This window comes from Podarcis liolepis (genome assembly GCF_965112155.1).
Source record: "Podarcis liolepis genome assembly, chromosome: 3".
Lineage (NCBI taxonomy): Eukaryota > Metazoa > Chordata > Lepidosauria > Squamata > Lacertidae > Podarcis > Podarcis liolepis.
In genome coordinates this window covers 58,501,888-58,525,386 of record NC_139557.1, presented here as the reverse complement: position 1 = coordinate 58,525,386, position 23,499 = coordinate 58,501,888, and the positions used below count along the sequence as shown (strand labels likewise).

Genomic DNA, 23,499 nt, shown 5'->3' with positions numbered 1-23,499 from the left:
TAACACAAGTTTAACCTTTCAATTCCATTTCTGCAAATTCAATAGCAGGCTGCACTGAATAGCATTAATACACACCATCCACAGTATTTTGCCCAATCAGTTTAGGCATAACATCAGTTTCCAGCTAACAATGCCATCTCACTAGCTTTAATCAGAGTCTGCAATTTAAGAACAACACTACAGTTGTGACAGACTGAAACAGCAGCAGAAACGCTACAACCAGCAGAAATCGGAGTAAGCCACCACTTACTTTGTTGTTTCTTCAGGCAAAATGCAGTCACCACAAATAAGACTGAAAGTTCATGAGAAACTGCCTGCCTAATTAGTGAGCGCAAAGTTAAAATAAAATGGATGTACCATGGGCCAATATATGGAGAGTTCACAAGCAACCTGAAGAAAAGACAGGGAAAGTGTTGGCCACAGTGACATACTTGAGGTAATTCATCCATGAATTTAAGGGATGCTCTGGGAAACCACAAACAGATTCCTATCTAAGGCGGTCATAGGCAACAAGAGGAATTGTTGAATGCTTGTTTTTACTTGTGGCTAAAGAGAATTTATTGAAGTTTGCCAGCTCAGTGGCTTCTCCAATGGCTTTAACCTCAAAACCAAGCTACAGAGATCAAGAAATCATATCTTCTATTTTCCGCAAGGTGAGTGGGGAAGGAGGAAGCCTTCTTTTGCATATACTAATTTACTTCAGTGTGTGCACACATTTCAGGTACATGATCCTTGCCTACTCTCAAGGCTGAATTAAAAGGGAAACAGATAGCTTTAGGTGGGTCGTGGATTCAAATTTAATAGATTATATCAATGTAGAAATCACCATGCTTGCTTCTATTTACCTCAAAATTCTAGACATATCTATTCAGAAGCAAGCCACAATTCCCAAGGCAATTCCCTGGATGCAGCAGAGAGCTCTGGCTTAATTGAAGCCAGAATTTTCCACCAAAATATGACAAGAGGAGGATAGAGATGGGATAACACTTGCTCCTAGACTCATAGTGTTATCCCATCTCCCTCCTAGTCTTGCCATGTTTTGGTGGGGAGATTCTGGCTTTAATGGTTTGTGAACCAAGGAATGGTGATCTGAACTGGGCACATATGACCACAACTAAATGTCACAGCCAACTTGTGGCTACTTCTGTCCCCAGCAATGTTCAGAAGGGGTTCGTTCCGGCAAGGAATGCCATCACTGCACTGTTTTCATACCTGCAGCAGCCAATGACTTTTTTTTCATTTCCCACATTTCAGAAATAAGAGGAATAGGATGGGGAAACTTGAAACATGTCGAATTATGCATTCTGGCTCACTTATTTTTAGTCCACCTGGGGCCCCTTTTGCTTAAGGGCAGGCCATAAATATATGAAATAAATAAATGATAGAAAAGAGAAGGAAATATTGAACCCAAGCTTTTGGAAGCAGCCACACACTAAATGCAGATGTACAGTTCTGGCTCAATAAATTGAAATAGTAAGTAGGGAAGAAAGAAAGATAGCTTTAAAAAGTGGAACCAAGTATTAAAGGTTTGGGAAACACTTTTTAAGTCTGCATGTAAATGAGTAAAGAAAAAATTCCTGCTGTTATCTTCACTGATTGACCTCAGACCTACTGTAATGTTGTTTTAAAAACACATTTGCACATTATGTTTATTATACACACACAAGCCGGAAAAGAAGGGGTGCGCTATTCAAATAGAAACTCATAAGATACTAATATGAAACTAATAAGATACAGGCAGCAAGTATTTCCAAGACTGGTTTTGTAGCCTTCTAGTCAATTTAAGAGAATGAGCAGCACCCTCTTGTGGATCCACATAATGGTTTTAATGTTAAAGAAAGTGAAACATAAAGGATGTAAATGTTTCTAACAAGTTCACCCTGATTTTGGCAAAGTTACTGGATCTAGTGGGTGTAAGAGTCCCTTTCAAGTCACCTCTGTCATGTTTCTCCCACACACAAAGGATGGCTAAGAATGTGGACATCCCAGATTATGTACTGTCAAAAATAAGTACAGGATTCTGCTGCAAGGAAAACCCAAATATATCTAATACCTCATTTTCTTAAAACAAGAAGATTTGATCCCCGGTACTCAGTGGAATTTTTGCACATGATGCTAGGGTTTAAATCAGGGGTAGGCAACCTAAGGCCTGGGTGCCAGATGCGACCCAATCGCCTTCTCAATCTGGCCCATGGACGGTCCGGGAATCAGCGTGTTTTTACATGAGTAGAATGTGTGCTTTTATCTAAAATGCATCTCTGGGTTATTTGTGGGGAATAGGAATGCGTTCATTTTTTTTCTTCAAAATATAATCCGGCCCACCATATGGTCTGAGGGATGGTAGACCGGCCTAAGGCTGAAAAAGGTTGCTGACCCCTGATTTAAATGGTATTTGCTTGCAACAAACCCCTACTGAACTCAGCAAAACTTACTTCTGAGTAAGCACATATATGATGGATGGGGAAGAAAACCTTTTAAGAGGAGATGCATCACTGCATGACTTGTAAATGCCATTAATGTGGACAGAAAACAGAAGAGAGCTATTTTTCAGGTCAAACATACATTTTAGCCATCGTAGTCTTCAAAATTACAGATGCTTGAAAACTAATTTAAAAACATTTGAGAGACAGCCGGGGGGGGAGGGGAGAGTCAAAAAAGGTAGCCACCATATGTTGCAATGTATTATTATGCGTGCCAAAAAAGAGGGGGAAGAGAACCTGGAAACAACTACTATGGTAACTTAGCAATGCAGAGAATGCTATTTTTTGTACAGAGGCAGGCAGCTAAACCCTCCACAGATTATCCACATTATAAAGCCAAAGTTAAGGTTTCTATAGCAACTTTAATTCCAACACACTGCGCACAGTGTACTAATGCACAGCATGAAGGGTAAAACATATATATATGCGCAACTTGAGAAAATTCAAGATCTCTACATCAACATTCAGTTTCCATTTTCTGAGTTCATGCAGAATCACTGTACTAATCGGAGGCTTCCGGCAATTATTTTTCTTCTGTTCCATGAGTGCACCCTCAGTATTATTTAATATGCATCGGTTACTTCTGGTAATCACCTAACCATCATGATATATTCACAATCAAAATGATTCCACAATGATAAAAGGGTAGAATCTTTCACTCTTCTAATGCATATTACAGTATATGTAAATTTGAGATTCTAATCCCCTTGGAGGTTTTTGAGTACAGAAGTAGCAGTTATTCTATCTAAAACAATTAATCATTTATTAGAGAAAGCATGATTTTATGCATGCTGCATATGCTCCCACATCTAGGAGGTTGTTCCTTATATTAGTTGCAAACACAGGAATTAACTTTTTTCAGACCACAAGCAATTTGACCGGGCATACATATTTCCCCTTCCCTCTTTCTCTTTCAAGGAGGTTACAAGTTTCTGTTTTCACATGAAACCGGGCATACATATTTCCCCTTCCCTCTTTCTCTTCCAAGGAAGGTTACAAGTTTCTGTTTTCACACGAAATCGGGGTGGTAATCCTGCTGCTGGATTACAGCTCCCTTCAGCCCCATCTAGAATGGCCAATAGTCAGAGATGATGGGAATTGTAGCCCAGCAATATCCAGAAGGCCATAGGTTCCCTATCCCTGCCAATCTCACCAGGATATCAAACCATGGTTTGTTCCAGGTTTTAACTAAGCAGTTATAACACACCATGGTTCACTAAGTTTGCCCATAACAGGGACCTTTACTGTGTTAGACAGTGGTACCTCAGGTTACAGACGCTTCAGGTTACAGACTCCACTAACCCAGAAATATTACCTCGGGTTAAGAACTTTGCTTCAGGATGAGAACAGAAATCATGCAGCAGCGGAGCAGCGGCTGATGCTTCAGGTTAAGAACAGTTTCAGGTTAAGAACAGACCTCCAGAACGAATTAAGTACTTAACCCGAGGTACCACTGTAAAGTGAAAGGTGACATGTTCACTCTCCTCTTTATGTGCATGATGGAAGAGAGAAGGGAGAAGCAGAGCCCCTTGATCAATGCAACTCATTTCCAAACATCAAAGCCATGGCTAAGTTCACTGTCCAAAGTAGGTCCTTGTGCACTCCTTTCAGTCCATTGATCCCATAAATTATTCTGTTATCAGTCCAAAAGACACATTTTCCTAAGCAAAAGGGGGGGGGGGCATTTCAACTTACGGAGGATTTGTATGCAATTCCATGATTCAAGTAAATATTATAAATCAAACTGGCAAAGAATCAGTTAATTAAGGAGATTCAACATAAACCAGAAGAGCAGCACTCATTTCTTATTACATAATCGTAAGTGAGGAACTTAAGTTTATAATGCATGTAGGAAGAGACTGCCCACGCACTGCCACATTTATTAAAATCTATCAGCTGTCTGGTAGTCACAAATGCCCTCAGCCTGCAGCACCTACTATCTTTCTAGCACATGGGAATTCCATAAATCTGGAATTGTTCATGTAGAATAAAGAGAAGGCCTTGAAAAAAAACTTGCCCCTTTGCCACCTGTTATAACAAATGGATATCACAAAATTCTTTGAGTTCCTTGTAGCAACAGCACCTTGCAGACCACTAGTCTCTATCTTCAGCATGTAAACAAGGCCTTGGTTACCTTCCAGATTAATCAAAGTACAATTGAATTCCACAACAGATAGCATTGTAGACTAACCTTGTTTCCTACAGCAGGAACAACTTTATTGACCAGTTAAATGAACTCCATTTGACTCATCACCAGTCTTTCTTCATTGAACTCACCAGCAAGCATGTAGTCACTGGCCACCAAGCAGTGTCAGAGTGATGTATTCATTGCCTAGACACATCCCCAAAATTTCCCCCCAGAAACAGACAAAAACTCACATATCACATACACCAAGCTATTTAATAGCTGGAAAGGAAGGGGCGTTTTTCTTGTTATGCTTTTAAAACCTCAGCTTTTGAAAATAGAAAGAAAAAAAATATTTCCAATGTGCTTTTGCCCCTAGCCCATGGGATTTCAAAGAGAAGCTTGCAAGATGCGACTCTAGTAAGTTAATGTTTTAGTTCTCAAGAAGCTGTAATGATCACACTCACTTTAATCATCTGCACTTCTGAAATCAGCAACCAAGGAGAGTAATGGAAAAGGGGGCCCGATTGGCATTTGTACAGTAGCTAGTACTTTAGCTTCCAGGCACTCAAGCCATTAGTATGATTCATTTCAACTACAGAAAGCAGTTTAAAAACTGCCCACAGTAATGAAGCATCAAGCAAGCAGTTGCCAACAATAGATGCCAGCATTTCCAACTTAAATCACATTGGCTTTAAGCCAGAGATAGCCGTACCCAATGAAGTGTTATGCGCGACTAGTAATGTGTGAGTAACAGCAACATGCAAGTGGTCTCAGTCTGCAGGCTATATGAATTCCTATCTGCACTACATCCTATCAGAAGGCATGCCATCTATGCATGGAACTGGTTCGCACGTTACAACAGACGGTGGTTTTTAAGTCTTACTGTGGGAAGACCCACACCATACATTTAAAGCACATGACCCACCTCGCCCCCCCAAAAAAATCATGGTAACTGTAGCTTTCCCCTCACATTACAATTCCCAATACTCTTAACAAACTACAGTTCCTTTATGAGAAGGCATGCACTTTATATGTGCAAAATGCTAATAATGCACGCTCCTGTCTCTGAAACCAGGAGCAACAAACCACAAGCCTGGGCTTAGTGCTGTTGCACCCCTTCCTGGATGAGTTGGCCACATTCAATTACTAGATCACAGTCTTGTTGAAGCTACCTTTTAAAAAAGCATCATAAATGTCAGCTGGTGGCTAGACTGACCTCTGGAGCCCCTATGTTCTAGCAACACTTGTTTCCAGGTCATTGTCAGCTGCAAATGCACATTCTGGCCTCTAAAGAACTAAGTGGTATATGGCCAGGATATCTAAAATATGGTTTTCTCCCATATGATTCTCCAGCTGCATTCAGCATCTGAAACCCAACACCTTCAGAGATAAGGTTGGTTGGTACACAGTAGCATCCAATCACTTTTGTGTTTGTTAGGGCAACTTTACCAGCACATGCAGGGAATACACAGGGCCTATTTTGGCATTAATTGGGTCCCAAGAGGGAGAATGCTGTTTTGTTCAGCTTATTCCGTCCATGAAGGCAATTATTGTAAAGGACAGACACAACTTGATCTTGCTGTTCCTTGCACCACACATTGCTGTTGCAATGCATCTTGTTTGGCAGAAATCCATCTTGGCCCAGTTTTCCTTCAGGATAAGCCAGAAACAAGCAAGTACAAACCAAGGACTTGGTGACAGTGTACGCCTCACACTCACCACGTAGGGACCATTTGAAAGCACCACCATAGCTCTACACTGCATCAGAAGCGTTTAGAGCAGCTCATTCTCATGAATGTTGGCATTGCATAGCACAGGCATCCCCAGGCTCAGCCCTCCAGCTGTTTTGGGACTAAAATTCCCATCATCCCTGACCACTGGTCCTGTTAGCTAGGGATGTTGGGGAGTTGTAGTCCCAAAACAGCTGGAGGGCCGAGTTTGGGGATGCCTGGCATAGCATCTCTACACTACTTCCACATGTCATCAAAGGACATTGCACAAGCATGGAGGCAGACTCCCGTATGATGACAGTATGGAGGCTCATGCAATGACCATCTTATGATGGCCATGTGGGAAGTCAGTCCTTCATTACAATCTCAACATGGGCCCTGGGAATGGCAGTTTACTCCTCACAGAGCTATAATCCCCAGCACCCTTAACAAACTACACTTCCCAGGGTGAGGTGGGAGGGAATGCACTTCAAATGTATGAGGTGAATTCATTTCAAGAAAAACAAACCAGGATATTAGTTTGCCCACCATACTACCATTTTTGAAGATTGCAACACAAACATAAAATACAACAGATGATGTGTGGGACAGAAGCAGAATGTCAGTGACTACAAAAATTAAATGGCACTGCTTTAAAAACATCAAAACATTGTTGTCTAATGAGTCAAGGGTGGGCAGATCTGAAGTGGGTTTTGGTACAGATAAACCTGTCGCTGCTTGCTTCAATTGTCACCACAAAAGCTAAAACTGTATTGGAGGGGAAAACAATACACAAATTGGAGTTAATATATAATTATGTAGCCACCAATAGCTTTATCATCCATACATATGTCTAGTCCCCTTTCAAAGCTGTCCAAGTTGGTAACCATCACATCTTGTGGTAGAAAATCCCAATGTTAACTGATTTCAAGAGGCATTAAGCTAAATACATAGTAGGGATGGATCCTCTCAACCCCAGCTAGAACAACCAATGGAAGTTGTAACCAAACAATGTCTGGAAGGCCAGAGATTAGCCACCCCAGCAGATTAACCTTATGCTGAACATATGTCTTAGCTCTAAGTCAGGCGTAAGGGGCCATGGGTTTGAACAGGATATTCTCTTTATTTTTATATACAAGCTATTATTCTTTTTGCTCAGCATATCTAGAAAGTTCCTTGAGCACACAGAAGCCAATACTGTACTTTGTATCTAGACAGCCCTATTTGGCTGCCAAACAGATAAGAATGGGACAAAATTCAACATAAGAAGAAAAAAATGGTATCGCTAATGGCAATGCATTCAATCACTGCCTTAAACCACACTGCATTGTCCCTTTTTTTAAAAAAAAGGTTTAATTAGCTTTCAATTCTTTGTTAAGTACCTTCTAGGTCGAGCACTTCTACTACATAAAGTATTCAAGCAGCTTTTAGAATAAGAATATATGGCATGATCAAAGCTGCCGCCTAAGACTGTGAGAGCAGCCCTGTTGGATCAATTCACAGAGTCTAGCATTCTTTTCCCAACAGTGGTGTTGAGACACTCACAAGGCAGTAAGCGTTATTGCTCCCCAGTAACTGGTACCGATACTGCCTATGAACCTGGAAATCCCCTATTGCCACCATGATTAAGAGCCACTGAAAGACCCACCCTCTACAAATGTGTCCAAGGTCTTTTAAAGCCATCCAAGAACTGCTTCCTTTCATCTGCCCTGAATTTTCTGCCAATCAGTTTCATCGGTTGAATCTGAGTCCTACTATTGCGTGAGAGAGAACCTTCTCAATGCCCCTTCCCCACACACTACACAAGTTTAAAATAACTATTAGGTTCTTCCCCCAGTCACATTTTTCTCAACTAAAAACCCCCAGCCACCGCAACCTTACCTCATAGTCAAAGTGCCCCGATTCATCCCGGGTACCCTTTTCTGTTCCTGTTTTTGAGATGGGCAAACCAAAACTAAACACAGCATTTCAAGTGTAGCCAGACCAGAGATTTAAGGGGAGTGCCATACTGACTGGTAGTTTTTCTATTTGATCCCTTTCCTAATCACTCTCACAAACCTGCCACACACTAGGTCAATGATTTCAATGAGCTATCCTCCACAATCCCAAGCTCTCTTTCCTGACAAGTCACCATCAGTTTCAGACCTTTCTATGTATATGTGAAGTTAGGTTTATGCAGCACAAACATGCATTACATTATTCTTATTTACACTGCACTCTATACGCCCATTGAGTTAGTTTGCCAAGCTCCTTCTGAAACTGCACAATCTGCTTGGGTTTCACTACCCACACTAATTTGGTGCCACGTACAAACCTGGTCACCACACTGCTCACCCCTAACCATAAATGAACAAGTTTAAAATCACAGATCTTTTGAGATTAGATCTTTTTCCACCCTCCTTCTTACTCTTCTTCTTCCTACTCTGTCTTTCCTAGTCCTTTTATTATTGTTATTTATTAAATTTGTTGGTCAATATTTCTTGCCCCAGGCAACTCAATAAGACTTAAAAGCAAACAAACAAACCCCATACGGTGGTACCCTGGTTTACGAACTTAATCCATTCCGGAAGTCCGTTCTTAAACCAAGGTGTGCTTTCCCATAGCAGCAGGGGACTCACTTTACAAATGGAACACACTCAACAGGAAGTGAAACATGTTCTGCTTCCAAGGCAAAGTTCACAAACCAAAACAGCTACTTTCGGGTTTGCAGCATTCTTAATCCAAGTTCTTCATAAACTAAGCTGTTCTTAAACCAAGGCACCACTGTATAGAGACATTAAAATCAGTGAGGGAAATACATTTAAAACATAATATAGTTATTTATTAATCCCTAAATCATGGTTAAGTATTGACAAGACTGCAGACCAGGGTGTGAAATCAAAGTTTCAATTGAGTTTGCAAAACATGTTTAAGCAACTCATATGCACCAAGCAAACCACAGTGAAGGTTATTCTCTGGCCTCTTTAGTCTGTCTGCTGGAAGGTGCTTAATTTGCCTCTCTTTATAAAGCGCCCACTGGTGTTTATATGCCACCTAGAAAATTAAAATGTTGTTTCACTGTATTTTGGACCGTAACTGGGATCATCAAGACAAACTATGGTTAAAACTAACTGGGATTGCTTTTACTTACTTATTTATAAAAATATTTCCATACTGCCATTTTCATAAAATAGCAGGGTGGTGTACATTAAAATATAAAGCATCCTGAAAAACAATACAGATAAGAATTAAAATGACATGCTAATAAAAAAATATATTAATCTGCTACAGAGGCCTGTTGGCATAAAAAGGTCTTCAAGAGATGCTTCAAAGTCAAGGATGCAATCCTGCAGAAGTCTATTTAGAAATAAGTGATGGCATTCAATGGGTCTTACTCCCAGGTAAGTAGGTATAGAATTTACCATGTCAAACACATACTTAATTCTTCACTACATCTTTACGGAAGTCTTCCACATTCAAAGCTTTGGGTAAAGTTCCCATTTTGACTTCTACACTCACATTTGTGTGCTTCCTTAAATGACTTTTGACAGTTCAGTTTGTAACCTGACCTGGTTTCATCCTTTCTACAAACATTGATTTAGAAAGCTGCAAATATTTGCTCATGAATTACACTAGGAAGACCCTCTTCAAAACTGCTGTTAAAGGTTGTTCCAGCATATACACACACTATTTCAAGCACTGTTTCAGAATCAATTAGCTGTCAGGTATTTACCATTTTAAATTAAAATCCGTTGCTCATTACAAAAGCTAGTGTAGCAAAGACACAGTAAATGCAGTACAAAAATCACACCCACAACATACATATGTAATTGTGTATGTTTACTCAAAATGTAATGGTTGTCAAAATCAAATGAAGTCCAATTTAAATAACAAAATGCTATGCCAAAGGGTACCAGAGAATCTATTTTCTTTTTTAATTCTAGTAGGCCACCATGACAAACTCTGTAACTGGATATCAAACTTTACTGTCATAACATATTTTTACAACTAATGAAAGCAAATGTATTATTTTACCTTTTGGGGGGGGGGAAACTTAAGTACTCTTTACTAGATCAGAACTAAACTGTATGTCAATTAACTTCCATTGTGTTCCTTTTCCCTTGCTTATCTATTAACATATATCATGATAAAGGTTATGTAACAACTCATGCCATCCTGTTTTCAGGTAACAATAAGGTATTATCCTAGCCTAAACATTACATGTGTTATCAACAAAGCAGTTCTTATGCACCTTTACCACTGTGTAAGTCCTGACTATCAAGTAAGCAAACATACACACACAACTGCACAGATAAACCAGCAAACAGGGTTTACCAGTTCTGAAACAGCTGGGATAAAGAAAGAAGGGATAAACATTTTTAACTATTGGGAATTTCTTATTCTCCATTGCTCTATTTTCTTCTTCCACTTAAATAAATGCAAAATAAATGCTACCAGCAGGGGTGTAGCTGGCTGCTCTGGCACCCGGAGTGGTGGAGGTGGGGCAAGCTGCCCACAGGGGTGCTGCGGTGATCCGCGCACGTGGGGCAGGCACTGCACGGGGGCGCCACAGTGATCCGCCCAGGGGGGCAGGGCGGCAAGCTGACCACGGAGTTTGCCTGGCAGATGCAAGCCCCAGGCTGCCATTTCAGGCAAAGTGGGGCCTCAAGCCACCGCGTCACTCCCAGGAGAGGCGCATGGCTCAAGCACACTGCAGGCCAGGCCCTGTGGTAAGTGCTGCCCCCCGCGGTGTGCCATTTTGTCACCCCCTCAGGGATGACACCCGGGGTGAATGGTATCCCCCCCCTTCCTACGCCCCTTGCTACCAGTAAAGTTAGAAGAATATTTTAAAAATTCCTTCCTTTCTTGTTCTGAAGTATGCCTACTCATAGATTTTAAGTGTCTACCCTTAAGGTAGCGACCTGTCATATCTGTTTTGTGTAAAGTGCCATGGGCATAGTTGGTGTTATTTAAATGAACAAAGCGAAACAAAACTTTTTTTATTTACATGCTTAATATCTCTTAACACAACACTTCTCAAATCTCAAAGCTGCACCTTGTTTTTGTCCAGTCTATGTCCAAGGCCTGTGATGCACTGTATGCTAATATCCCCTCCCATTTTTTAATATAATAAATCTTTAGAAGTCAGGAAATCGTAAACAACCTAATTATGAGAATTCCAAAAATAGTCCATTTCCTTCTTTCAAAGTATGTTTTATCTGTAAGTGGCTAGCTAAGAGAATTGTTTCCCCTTGTAAATTACAGATGATTTGAAGTTCTGCTGAACAAGCTTAAATATTAGCTATACACCTCTCTCTGTACCTTCAGGCATGAACGCATCACTGCAGTGGATTCTTACCCACATTGCTGAGCATATTTTTTAAAGCCCATTTTCATAAGCAATTCCTCCAAGCGTATGTGAACCAGGGTCACAAACATCACTCCTAGACCTCCACCTCAGTTCACCAAGCGAGATATTCTGGCTGGCTGTGTAGCTAAAGAAACATACTCTTCCATGTGAGAAACCGTAATAAAGTCGGGAGGGAAGGCAACTGCATGATATATTTAAGATCACCGACTTGCAACAACAACAACAACAGCAACGTGGGTGGGCGCCTGCAACAAACCTTTTCGACTGCGCGTTAACTTCGCACGTTGCTGTAGGCAGGGACTATTTGCAAAGCAAGGGAATCCATCATCCTAACCCTTTCAACGCCCCCGTGGAGACAGGATTCGTCGCTTGACAAGCGATTTCGGGAGGGAAAAAGCGAGGAAGTGAGCGCCGGAGCCACACCCACCTCCTGGACCTGCATCTCGGAGCCGGGCAGCCCTGAAGCTCCCTCTTTGGCAAGCGCCTGCCGGGCAAGGCGGAGAAAAACAAGCTTTTGCAGCGGGAGGCAGCCAAGCGCAGGCGTTTCCTCCCCCCCTCGCCTCATCCGCCCGCCTCCACAAATGCTGATCAGAGAGCTGGTGGGAGGTTCAAAAGCACACACACAAACACACACATTTTTTTTTCTTGCAAAGAGGGAGCCTGTTTCTCTCCTCCCCCCCCCCAACTCCCCATCCCCTTGATGCGCACCAGCATTTGATGTTTTCCAAAAGGCGCACAGCTGGGCGCTGCGGCGGCGGAGGTTGTCGCTTCTCCGGTGTCCACCTCCGGAAGGTGTGCGGCAGTCTCCACGGGCCCCCTAGGCAGATTCTCCCTCGAGGATGCCCAGCTGAGATCCCCTCATTCTTCTACCAAGGAAGGGGCGCGTAGTAGACCAAAGCATCAGGAGACTGGCTGGCTGGCGGAGGGAAGGAGCTGCAGCGGCTGCTGCTGCAGCGACAGCCGCCGAAAGAAGAAAGCCGCGCTTGCCAAGATCCACCCTCGCGCGCCGCTGCGGCTCAGCCGGCCGTCCGGGGCGCGCAGCTGCCTGAGGCCGCCCGCCGGCCTTGCAAGGGCTGCAGCAGCAGTCGCCGCAACGGCGGTAGCGGCAACAGCAGCATGGTTCCCCCGGCAGAAACAGGCACAAGCCGCCGCCCCTCTGTGCCCTGCGCGCACCCGCACGGCGACGCACACCCTCCCTCCCACTCTCGCTCGCTCCTTTCCCCACCGCCAGCTGAGCCCGGCAAATCTCCTCAGAGCCCGCCTCGCCAGAGCGGCTCCCTCGGCCTCTCCCTTCCTCCCTCGCAGCCGGGCCCCAGCTCCGCCCACGTCGGAGCGGGGCGACCCCGCGGGGAAATGCGTAGAATCCCACAAGAAGCGGGGAGAGGGGAGGCAGAGGGTGCAGTCATTTCCTCGTGACGTGCTCCACTCTCCCTTCTCGCCCAGAATCAGTTCCTCCTCCTCCCCAATACCGTATCTGGCAAAAACACGTCCATTCCTAATGATATTTATTAATCTGTCATTCTCTGGACGGTGCCGTGTACACACAAGTCTGTGAGCATGCGTGGAGCGTCCACATCTTATTAAACCGGGTTTGGGGTCGTTTTCCCTCCAGTGCTTCTCCAAGCAAAAAGTTCTACTATAATCATGACCTGGCCAGTGGCCCCCCAACATGGCCTTGTTTGAAATGTGTGTGCTTTTTCAAGCCCAAGGCCTTTTGCTGCCTGAGGGCAGGCTGGGGGGAAATGCCTTCTCCCAGAGGCAAGGTGTATAATACCCACATTATGTTGGCATTGGAGATAGAATATGCTGCAAATGCCTCTCCTTGTGAGTAAAAATACCACAATAATCAAGTAGTTTAACACCTAAAAGCAGCCACTTTTAGACAGCTTCCTCAGTCTGTCAAATGGTAGAGTCAGCTCATATGCTGCCATTTGCCTGCCTTCAACAACTTGTGTTTCTGAGCACCAGGAGCAAGGAAGCAGTCCTCCACGCACCCAGAAAATGCTCATGACTATTGTCCATGCTGGCTGGGCTTGATGGCTGTTGGACTTGGGCAACATTCTGGAGGACCCTGGTTTCCCCGCTCTTAGTTTAAACAAATAAGAGAGGAAGAGGGCTAACCTTCTGACTCTTTGCTTCAAGGGCTAGGCCCGAAACCACCAAAGTGTCATATCCCAAAACTAAGAAGCCCTTTGCCCCTCCTTGCGAATATTCCATAATATGCTTGTGCTTGCTCAGTTGTGAATAAGAAGGGTATTATCTGCGTTTTTCCTGACACTCCATTCGTTTCATTCCAGTGCAAGAGTTCAGTGTGTAGCTTTTTGCATAACTGCATCATTAGCTTGCACTTCTACCTGTTCAGCTATTGAAGGCACAAGAGCTTCAAGCAGGAAAAAAAATGTAAGGGAAATCATTTAAAAGCATTTTTTTGAGAACTGAGTTATTGCCCCTGAAAAGTGGGTTTTCCCATCATGGGTTGTGACTTCTCATTTTCTTTTTGACAATGCACTTTGGGTTCTGTTGCAACTGCAGCACACAACTCCCCCCACTTCACAACTCAGCCAAGATGATGGTTAGTGTTTCAGTAGTCAGAAGGGGCATGGTGTTGGCCTGTTTATGGGAGATTTTGAGAAGGCAGGCAGGGAAAACAGAAAGATTTCCCAGAACTTGCCTCCTATCTCCCCTCAGCATCTCAGCCATTTAGCACGCTCCTCATGTTAGATCATATCTCAAAAAAAGGACAAACTACAAAGCAGGCACTGTTGGAAGAACAAGGTGATCAGATGCAAACAGTGTCCCTGTACCTTTAACAGTAGAGAACATTTTAAATTTGGGCAGGTGCAGTTTGTCATTCATGGGTAAAAAGGCTGCACCTGCTGATATTATACCTTCTGCATACCTGTGATAAGTCCAGAAGTCTTGTGCACCTCAACCCTGGGCCTCCTTATGGAAACATTGTTAGTACCTTACAAGCCTAAGTGTGTTGTATATCCATATTTCTCAGTTGGATGTCAGCTTTTCCTATTCCTCCAGTGCTCACAGTGCCTCACCACTTATCTCCAGCAGCCAGAAAAAAACTTTATCTGCTCAATTTCTATTTTCCAGGCTGCCCTTAAAGGCACAAGAACAAGAGACATTAACGATATGGCAAACCAAATTCAGAGGGGTAAGGCCTCGAGTTGTTTTTAAGAAAACCCAGGGAGACACACATATCTGCATTTGCTTTATAATTCAGTGGGAGTAAACATGCATATGGGATTAGGCCGTGATACTATTTTGCTACATTTTCCTTCCAGTTTGAGGTACCTAAAAGAAGCCTACCTTAACATTGTGGCTGTCAAAGTATATGAAACTGTTCAGTAGCAGTAACTCAAAGAGTGACATCAATAACCCAAAGAGCTACAATTTGGCTTTGGATCATTTTTGCTTCTTTACGAACCCATGTATACCCTGCTGACTTGTTACAGAGCTACTGCAATTCTAATCATGTCTACTCTGATAGACATGATTCAAGGTTCAAGGGGACCTACTCCCAGGTAAATGGACGATACCGTAGACTAACAACCCAATCCTAACCATGTCTATTCAAAAGTAAGTTCTACTGAGTCCAGTCGGGCTTACTCCTAGTTAAGTGAGGTTAGGATTGCATTTTATATAGTTTTGCAAATTTGCACTGTAACTTTAATGAAGGAATTCTGTGGTTAGGGGTAAAGCAGTGAGCTGGGCACACTAGTGCAAAGGATGTTCTTCTAGAACTAGAAATGCTAGTAGAGGTGATGCTTGCATGTTTACATTTAATTAATTCATAATTTAGTTTTTGTTTGCTAAATGTCATAAATCAATTCTAATCTGAAATGTACTTTACTATGTTATTGCTTTGATACTGTAAACCAACAACTGATGTAAGTAAAAGCAATCATGTATTTACATTTAATTTCACTTCCTGAAGTATTTATGTCACAGCTTTTATAGTGATCCTTCTATTATTTTGATATAATCATTTGTCTGATTCACAAATAGGTCTGCATGGCTGTTATTAACAGTCCCTTTACCTCTCCATTATATAGGATACGTACATCATCACAATAATTCAGTAAATAAATTGGAAAACTGAATATGTACAACTTCATAAATGAGATAGGAGTGGACATGTTACAGTAGCTGCACTTAGATAAATGTGAAATAAGTTCCAATAAGAGATTTCACTGATATGAAAGAGCGAGTCTTGTTTGGTATAAATTGCAATTACCATGCTCATTATTTCTATGGAATGTATAATTTAGCTATTGACTTTGGTCCAAGGTCTAGTGGTTAGGATTTGGTCCTCTCATTCTGCAGCCTGGGTTTGATTCCCAGCCAGCGAACAATTGAATTGGTCTAAATTTAAATTCCTCTTTAAAAAATGTCATGTGGCACCAAAAATAACAAAGTGTCTTACATAAATCAGACGAAGATACAGTTTTTCAGCTCCCTGGTGGTCTAGTGGTTAGGATTCGGCGCTCTCACCGCCGCGGGCCGGGTTCGATTCCCGGTCAGGGAAGTTGTGTTTTTTCAAAAGTTTCATTTCGCTTTCCGTATTACTTTGAGGTTTTATTCTTAATTAGTTCCCAGAGTGGTTTCACCCGCTCTGAGCAGAACTCACACCTGCAATATGGGTGCTGTGATTTCAGTATTTTAGGGTTTTATGATTTGGTGCTTTACTGCTTTAATTTCAGGCTGCTATGCTGTCCATGCTTTTTCTTAAATTCTATTGATGTCAGTCGAGCATATTCCCAGGTGAACGGGGTTAAGATTGCAGTCTTAATTGGTTCCGTTATGACCTATCATTGCAAACAGTTTTGAGAACACGGTTCTGCTAAAACTCAGCGTGCAAATTTTAACGACCACAAAAACCCCTCAGATTTGCAGTACTGTATATTGCTTTAAAGTTGTCTATCAATAGTCTCGTAGTTTAGAAAACTTTTATATAATGTCCTTGGGACCTGTTAAATTTAAGAATAGTTAATTCTCGTCCCACCCGGAAATCTAGTTGTGTACTAACAAGAAAGTAGAAGTGTGTGAAAGTGATCTTTCTTGCACAGGGCTTGATAATCGCCTGCTTTATCAAATGAGTGATACACAGAGGTGTCGGTGAAAAGAAAGCTGGGCTGTGACAAAATGTTGACCTGTCAGGTAGTACAGCTTGATCCGTTGTGGATTTTCTGGGTTCAGATGCCATTGATCGAGTGCAGGAGAAACTATCTTTAGTCGTAACTACCTTATTGCGCGCATTAAACCTCTATAATCCTGAAGTTGGGATCCTACGTTCTCGTATAGCCGCACGATAGGTAGAAATCGAGCAGGTTAACTGCACTCCTGACACGTGCCCACTCACCGTAAATAATAATAATAATAATAATAATAATAATAATAATAATAATAATAATAATAATTTATTATTTGTACCCCGCCCATCTGGCTGGGTTTCCCCAGCCACTCTGGGCGGCTTCCACAGAAACCAAAAAACACTAAAATATCATACATTAAAAGCAACAACATCCCATTGAGTTCATCAATGACACTTAATCCCAAGTAAGTGTAGGGGAAGTACAGGCTAAATCATACAAATAGGGTGCTTAGATGAAGGCAAGCTCCATCTGCTGGGTTCGTCTGTCAGAAGTACTGCTAGGTGATGGTGACTTTTTTTTAAAAAAGCAGCTGTAACTGTGCAGTGCAAAGGGAGCTCAGAGACCCCTTGGACCCTGCTCTGTTATGCTACAGCAATAACGCATCCAGCTCCTCACCTTCACGATTTATTGTTCGAGATCCTTGTCTCGAAGGTTCAGCGACACGGCGATGCGAGTATTCGGACAGTGTTGTGCAATTCAATACGTCTCCCAGCCCCAGTCTGCAGCGCCGCAGCTCTTTATAAAAGCAAAAAGAGAGAGGACTTTGTGTAATTATTCTCCCCACCCCCAAAATCAATTGCATCGAAATCCAGCAGATCGGCCTGAATAGAGGAATCGAATCGAACTGGTGGAGAAAGATGCCCTGATGATCTACTGTGATGCAAAGAAACAAGCAAAGGAAACGCGAAGGAAAAAATCCTCAAAATATATTTCGCATTTATGTCTTGCTGATCGTGGTTATACTGGTAACGATAAAGATAGAGGAGGTCTTTGTTTATTACAGCCTTCTCTTCAATTCTATCCTTTAAAGGATTCCTTTATGCCAGAGAGAGAAAGATTGAGATCCAGGAGCCGGTTGCTTAACAACGCAACTGCAGCAACGCGCCCTATTCCTAAAATTGGACGTGCAAGTTTTTCAATAGATGCAAGGAAGAAACAGCGATGGGCAGCCCGGGGACTGGAGAAGCCCTTTTCTCGGGCTCCATCCACCGGGCACGAGGAGGCGCTCAAACAGAAAGAAGTCGAGGCTCTGCGAAGGAAGACTCTCGTCCTCCTGCGCCGAGAAACCGCAGAGGCGAAGAAGGGAAGAGCCGCAAAATTAGGAGAGGGGCTTAGGGTGGTTTTGACGGCATCCCTGCGCAAGCTGCCCTGTGTGCAAGTTCGTGTCGGCGCACAAGTGCCTGCGAACAACTGAGAACTGGGTTTGGGCCAGGAGGGTTTGGGGTTTGCCTGCTTCCGAGGGATTCTCTGTGTGTGGACATTTTACTGGGAACCCAAGTCCAGCTTCAGCTTTGATCTGCAGCGATGTCACTGTTTCAGAGCTGTCCTCTCTCACGCACATCACCTTATCTGCAAATCTAGATTGTGTTTGTGGGTTGGGAGCCTTTATGAGCATCAGGTTTGGCAGATTTTTATTATGGCTGCATAATTTTATTGATACCGTACTAAATATTTTTGTTTTTGCGTTGCCACAATCAGCTGCTTTTTATCATTTTTTCTTTTGCAGTTACAAACCCATGCTGGAGTTATGTAGGTTTGACACTTGTTGAGAATGTTTAAAGAGTAAACAAAAATGGTTTTTTGGGGGGGGCGAGGGGTGAACAGTCATTGCTCTTTGAAAATTTGAATTTCTCCTTATTTCTATGAGCCGTCGCTCTGCCCCGTAGGATATTTTGAAAAATATATTACATAGTGAACCCGGAAGTATACCGCGCAGACAACGAATACGTTACTCTACACTTTTATCTCTGTGTTGAGAAGTCAACAAAACACGGGCCGGACAAAGAGAACGTATTTACGCCCATTCTCGCGATAGCCGAGAACTTGGCTGACTGGCTAGAAGAGCGACCTATTCTTTGTCAGAGGCTGACAAAAGCAGCCTAGCCTGCTGCGCTGAGGAGGCGGAGCCGGCGTCAACGTTCGGTTGCAAAGCAGGGCACTAAATAAAAACCGTTTTAAGGTGCGGGAGCAGAAAGTCATGCTGATAGGTCATTTAACATCAAGAGGTGGGGTGACATTTATAGGCGGAATTTATGCAGATTAAGGGAAGGTAAACCAATGGAATACTTTCTCATAAAGAAGCAGACAACCGTATTCCACAGCTCCCTGGTGGTCTAGTGGTTAGGATTCGGCGCTCTCACCGCCGCGGCCCGGGTTCGATTCCCGGTCAGGGAAGTTGCTTTTATTGTCGTTACGGTAGTTTTGATGTCATGTTGTTCAACGAGGATCCGAGATGGAAGCAAATGTTCTTTTTCACTCCGTATATTTGCATTTTTTTTGCATTCAATCTGTGGATGAACTTACCACTTAATCAAAGTACTATTCAACTTCGTAGCTTGCATCCCTATTTCTGCGTGGTAACAGAAATGCAGTACTCCAAAGCCTCAACAACTTCTATGTTTTTACCAGTAGTAGTTGTAATTATTATGTTTTTATTTAAAAAAAATTTTTATTAAATATTTTCATAGTTTTACAAAAGTACAAGCATTATCTCTTTTTTCAGGTTGTGATTGCTACAGATCAGTTGCTACAGATCTGACTGTTAGTGGTTCCCCAGGCCTTGGGAAGAGAAGCTTCTTTTCCATTCTTCAAAATATTTTGCAGCATTCCAAAAGCCATTTGGTCTACTGTTGCTTAGCATAAATACAGACGTATCCCACAAGGGGGCATGCTAGTCCCATGACTAAACTTTCACTTGGGCCTAAAAGAAATTTCTATGTTTGTTTTAAATGTAGTGATGTGACTTAAGACCTGTGTGTACAAATGAAAAAGCAGCTGTCCAAGCTATTTCTTTGTAGGAAATTGCGAGACTCCTACGCGTCATGTGTGCGCACGCTTTTGGTTAATAATTCTTCCGTACCAGGAATGCTTTTCGTTGGATGAAGTGGTCCTGAGGTGCCTTCCTCCTAGCTGACAAGAAGACTCTACTTTTAAACAAAACCATCCATTTTATAAATAATAGACGGGAGGACTCGTAGCTCCATTGTGTGGTCCATGTGTTACATGAAGATCCCCAATTAAAATGATCAGAAGCCTTAGAAAGTGGCTTTCTTGAGCACAGGACAAGCGGAAATTTCACACTTGTTCAAATGTTGAGATGCTGTTCTCTAACCAAAGAAATACATATGTTAAGCAAAAGTATTCATGTTAATGAAAATAATGTGCAAAATTTGCAAAAATATTCAACAACTTTGTACAAAAATGCATGCATTGAGGGGAAATTGCCTGAAAATTTGTACACATCTTTAAAAAAAAGTGGCAGAATTGAACTTAAGACTGTAAAAAATGAGAAACTGAAGGTTCATTCATCCCTTGCAGAAACTCAAGACTTCTGTGTTGTTGCTTTGTTAACAGAATTCTGAATCAAAAAATGTTTTCCTCCAACTCCCACTGAAACAATTTGGAGTTCTAATAGCTTGTTGCCACCTTCAGGAAAAATATCAGGTAACTCTTTTACACATCTCATATATTATAAATCACTTTGGGATGCCTCAGGGAAAGCAATGCATCAATGCAAGAAGAAAACAAAATGTTCTGTACAGCTAATATGTCCACTTAGATCTGTAGGCTGTTTGCAGTGAACACTCTCGTGTTAATTCAGTGTCTTAGAGGGCCCTCGCCCACAAGCAAGCACTACTGTGAAAAGGGGCTTCTGTGTTTGCCCCATATAACCTGTCCCCGCTCGGTCTATGAAGGAACAATGGCTACATGCATTGGCCTCTTTCTGCACTGGTACTGAATGCACATCTGCTGGGGGCAACTCCAATAGGTGCACTGGCATGACTTGCACGTGTAACCTTGCTATTTCCCCATTGTGTGAGGGCACTGTAGTATATAAAACACATGTCATACAGGAGAGTGCCTATGCAAAAGGCTGGCTGGCAAGAATTTGCCTCCTGAGCTTCTAGGAAGCCACTATCTCCCATGTTTCCAGAACATCTGGCACGGAATATGGGTTCTCAGCATGGTAGCTATGCTACAGCCCTGTATCAAGGATAAGGATTGCTTCATGTGCTAAGCTTTTTCTCTGGCTGTGTGTACACATGAAAGGTGGAGCTGAAAATCAATAAAACTGTAGTCTGTATATTATGGGCAAACATTGGGCAAGATCCAGCTGGCATTAAGTTTCGTAAGTCCCATTGTGTGTTTTTTGGTTTTTCCCCACTTAGGTTTAAATCTCTCCTCCTAGAATCAATGAGACATAACAGTGCTTAACTTCTGGTTGGATCATACTCAGTATTAGTAAATATTATGTGCACAAATACGGAAACATTTTCATTCTCTTTACATCTGTGAAGTCTTTGGCACAGAGCAGAATGGTCGGCACAGTGAGAAAGACTGCCTGGGAAGCAGGCTTTACATATTTCTGCTAAATTATTTCTATTTGTGTGTGTGTGTGTGTGTGTGTGTGGCTTTTGCTTATAATTCTGCTACTGCTTTTGGGCATCCTTGGCTTTTGACGGTCACATCAAAAGAGTTGTTGTGGCGTGAGAACTGGTCAGTATTGAGCCAGATAATGCCTGGATTTATTACTGAGGTCGGTTCCCATGATTGTCAGTGGGCAGCAGGCACTGACTGTCGTAATCCTCATTCTCTTAGAAAAGCACATTGTGGTTGAATAGTGATTTACTAATGTGACTCATTCTTGCAGGTTTACCAGGTCCTGAAGGAAGACAAAGTGGCACTTAAAGGAGTAGCCAAATATGTTTTTCTTTCATTATTACTGGCCACAGTATTTTATCTGTGCAGATCAGTGGCTTAATCCAATAAATATATTTGCATCTGATTTGCTTGAGAGCCTTGTAATTTCTTTGCCCCTCCTTCTTAAAAGAAGCTAGGTAAAGGGAATATTTGGCATCTATTTTTAAAAGCATCATAATGCTGAATTGTTTCTCAGTGTCTTAATAAAGCTGTTCTTAAGCTTAGCATTTGAAGTAAATTGTTTGCAAAACATTACATGGTTTAAACAGGATCTAAAAGGTTTAGAACATTTCTGGATTTTATCCCTTTCTCTTTTGTTATGATAGTGCTGTACAGAAAAAATATATAGTTTTGACCATTTTTTCCTACACAGCACATCACTGCAGCCAAACCAGTTCTGTAATGACATAGCACTACACTGGAATAACACTTACGTCCCTTTGAGCTACTATATAGTCATTCCCATGCAAACCCCATTGCTTTGCTCCCTGACAGCAACATGGGCACAAGCTGTAGGAAAAGCAGGTTTTATTTGAAAGGGCTCAACTCATTCCTGCTTTGTTAATTCAGCATCTTATTACAGTACAAGTCTTATCCAGCCCTAGCATGCAAGCAAAGCTTTTCACTAGCATTTTCTAGCTGACATGCACACACTTCATTCTCTGCTGACATATGCTCACTTTCAGTTCAGGCACTATCCTCTAGATATTGGACCACAACTCGCATAATTCTTGCCCACTGGCCATGCTGGCTGGGGCTGATGGGAACTGAAATCAAGTGACATCAGCAAGGCCACAGGTTTCCCAACTCTGGTCTACAGTGGTACCTTGGGTTACAGACGCTTCAGGTTACAGACTCCGCTAACCCAGAAATAGTACCTCAGGTTAAGAACTTTGCTTCAGGATGAGAACAGAAATCGTTCTCCGGCGGCACGGCAGCAGCAGGAGGCCCCATTAGCTAACGTGGTGCTTCAGGTTAAGAACAGTTTCAGGTTAAGAACGGACCTCCAGAACGAATTAAGTTCTTAACCCGAGATACCACTGTACAGGCTTCAGCCTGAGTACCTTTGAATGGGGCAGAATCTGTGCCATAGTTCAGAAGTGTGTATCTGAAGTTATAGCTTAAACTGTATTGCTGTATTCCAAGTAAAATGCAAGAGATGGAATCAATGAAATACTGTGTGAGATAAACACAAAATATAGTGCCTAGTTTTACTTTTAAAAACCCTGTTCTGTTATGTGAAGGCCATCTAGGAGAAGTGCAGAGCTGATGTTCTTGGCCCTCCCAGATAATTTATTAACTGAGCTAAGCAGCAGAGTGCCAATCTAGGAGAGGAACTGTGCGCTCACTTTGTTGTGGATTGTTCATGTTGGGGCCAATGGGGTAACCATTTTGTTTTCCGTGTCTTTGCAAACTGCCAAGGAGACAGCAGGGACCCTCTAAGGAGGGTCCTTAGAACTGCAACACAGACAATATCTTTTAATCTGCTTGTTCACGTGCTAATATAAAATGTGACTATTTCAAGTAGGGATTGGGAGGTGGGAGGCAGAGAGAAATTGGATTTAAAGTTTGCATTTAAAGACAAGCCTCACTTTCTGAAATAGCTGAAACCAAGACACAGCCGTCGATCAAAATTCACACTTACCAATTCAGTTCTCCAACCAAATATTGTGCACAAAAATGTACAAAAATGCATCATACTAGGGGAAACAGCTTTTCAGAAATCCATTCAAAAATGTGTATA

General features: G+C 42.3%; 1 protein-coding gene and 1 long non-coding RNA gene across 3 annotated transcripts in view; one reads left to right on the top strand and one right to left on the bottom strand.

Moving 5' to 3' along the window:
- Positions 1–13,160, bottom strand: part of NCOA7 (nuclear receptor coactivator 7) — a 71,213-nt gene extending 58,053 nt beyond the window's left edge. For both annotated transcript variants that reach the window (XM_083497961.1, XM_083497962.1), the window contains exon 1: positions 12,376–13,160. The gene's annotated coding sequence lies outside the window, so the exon portion shown is untranslated. The remainder of the gene's footprint in view (positions 1–12,375) is intronic.
- A 6,461-nt stretch (positions 13,161–19,621) lies between these two features.
- Positions 19,622–21,840, top strand: LOC310703588. Its single transcript, XR_014524269.1, has 2 exons — positions 19,622–20,498; positions 21,706–21,840. It is a non-coding gene; the product is annotated as an uncharacterized lncRNA (long non-coding RNA).
- The last annotated feature ends 1,659 nt before the right edge of the window (positions 21,841–23,499 follow it).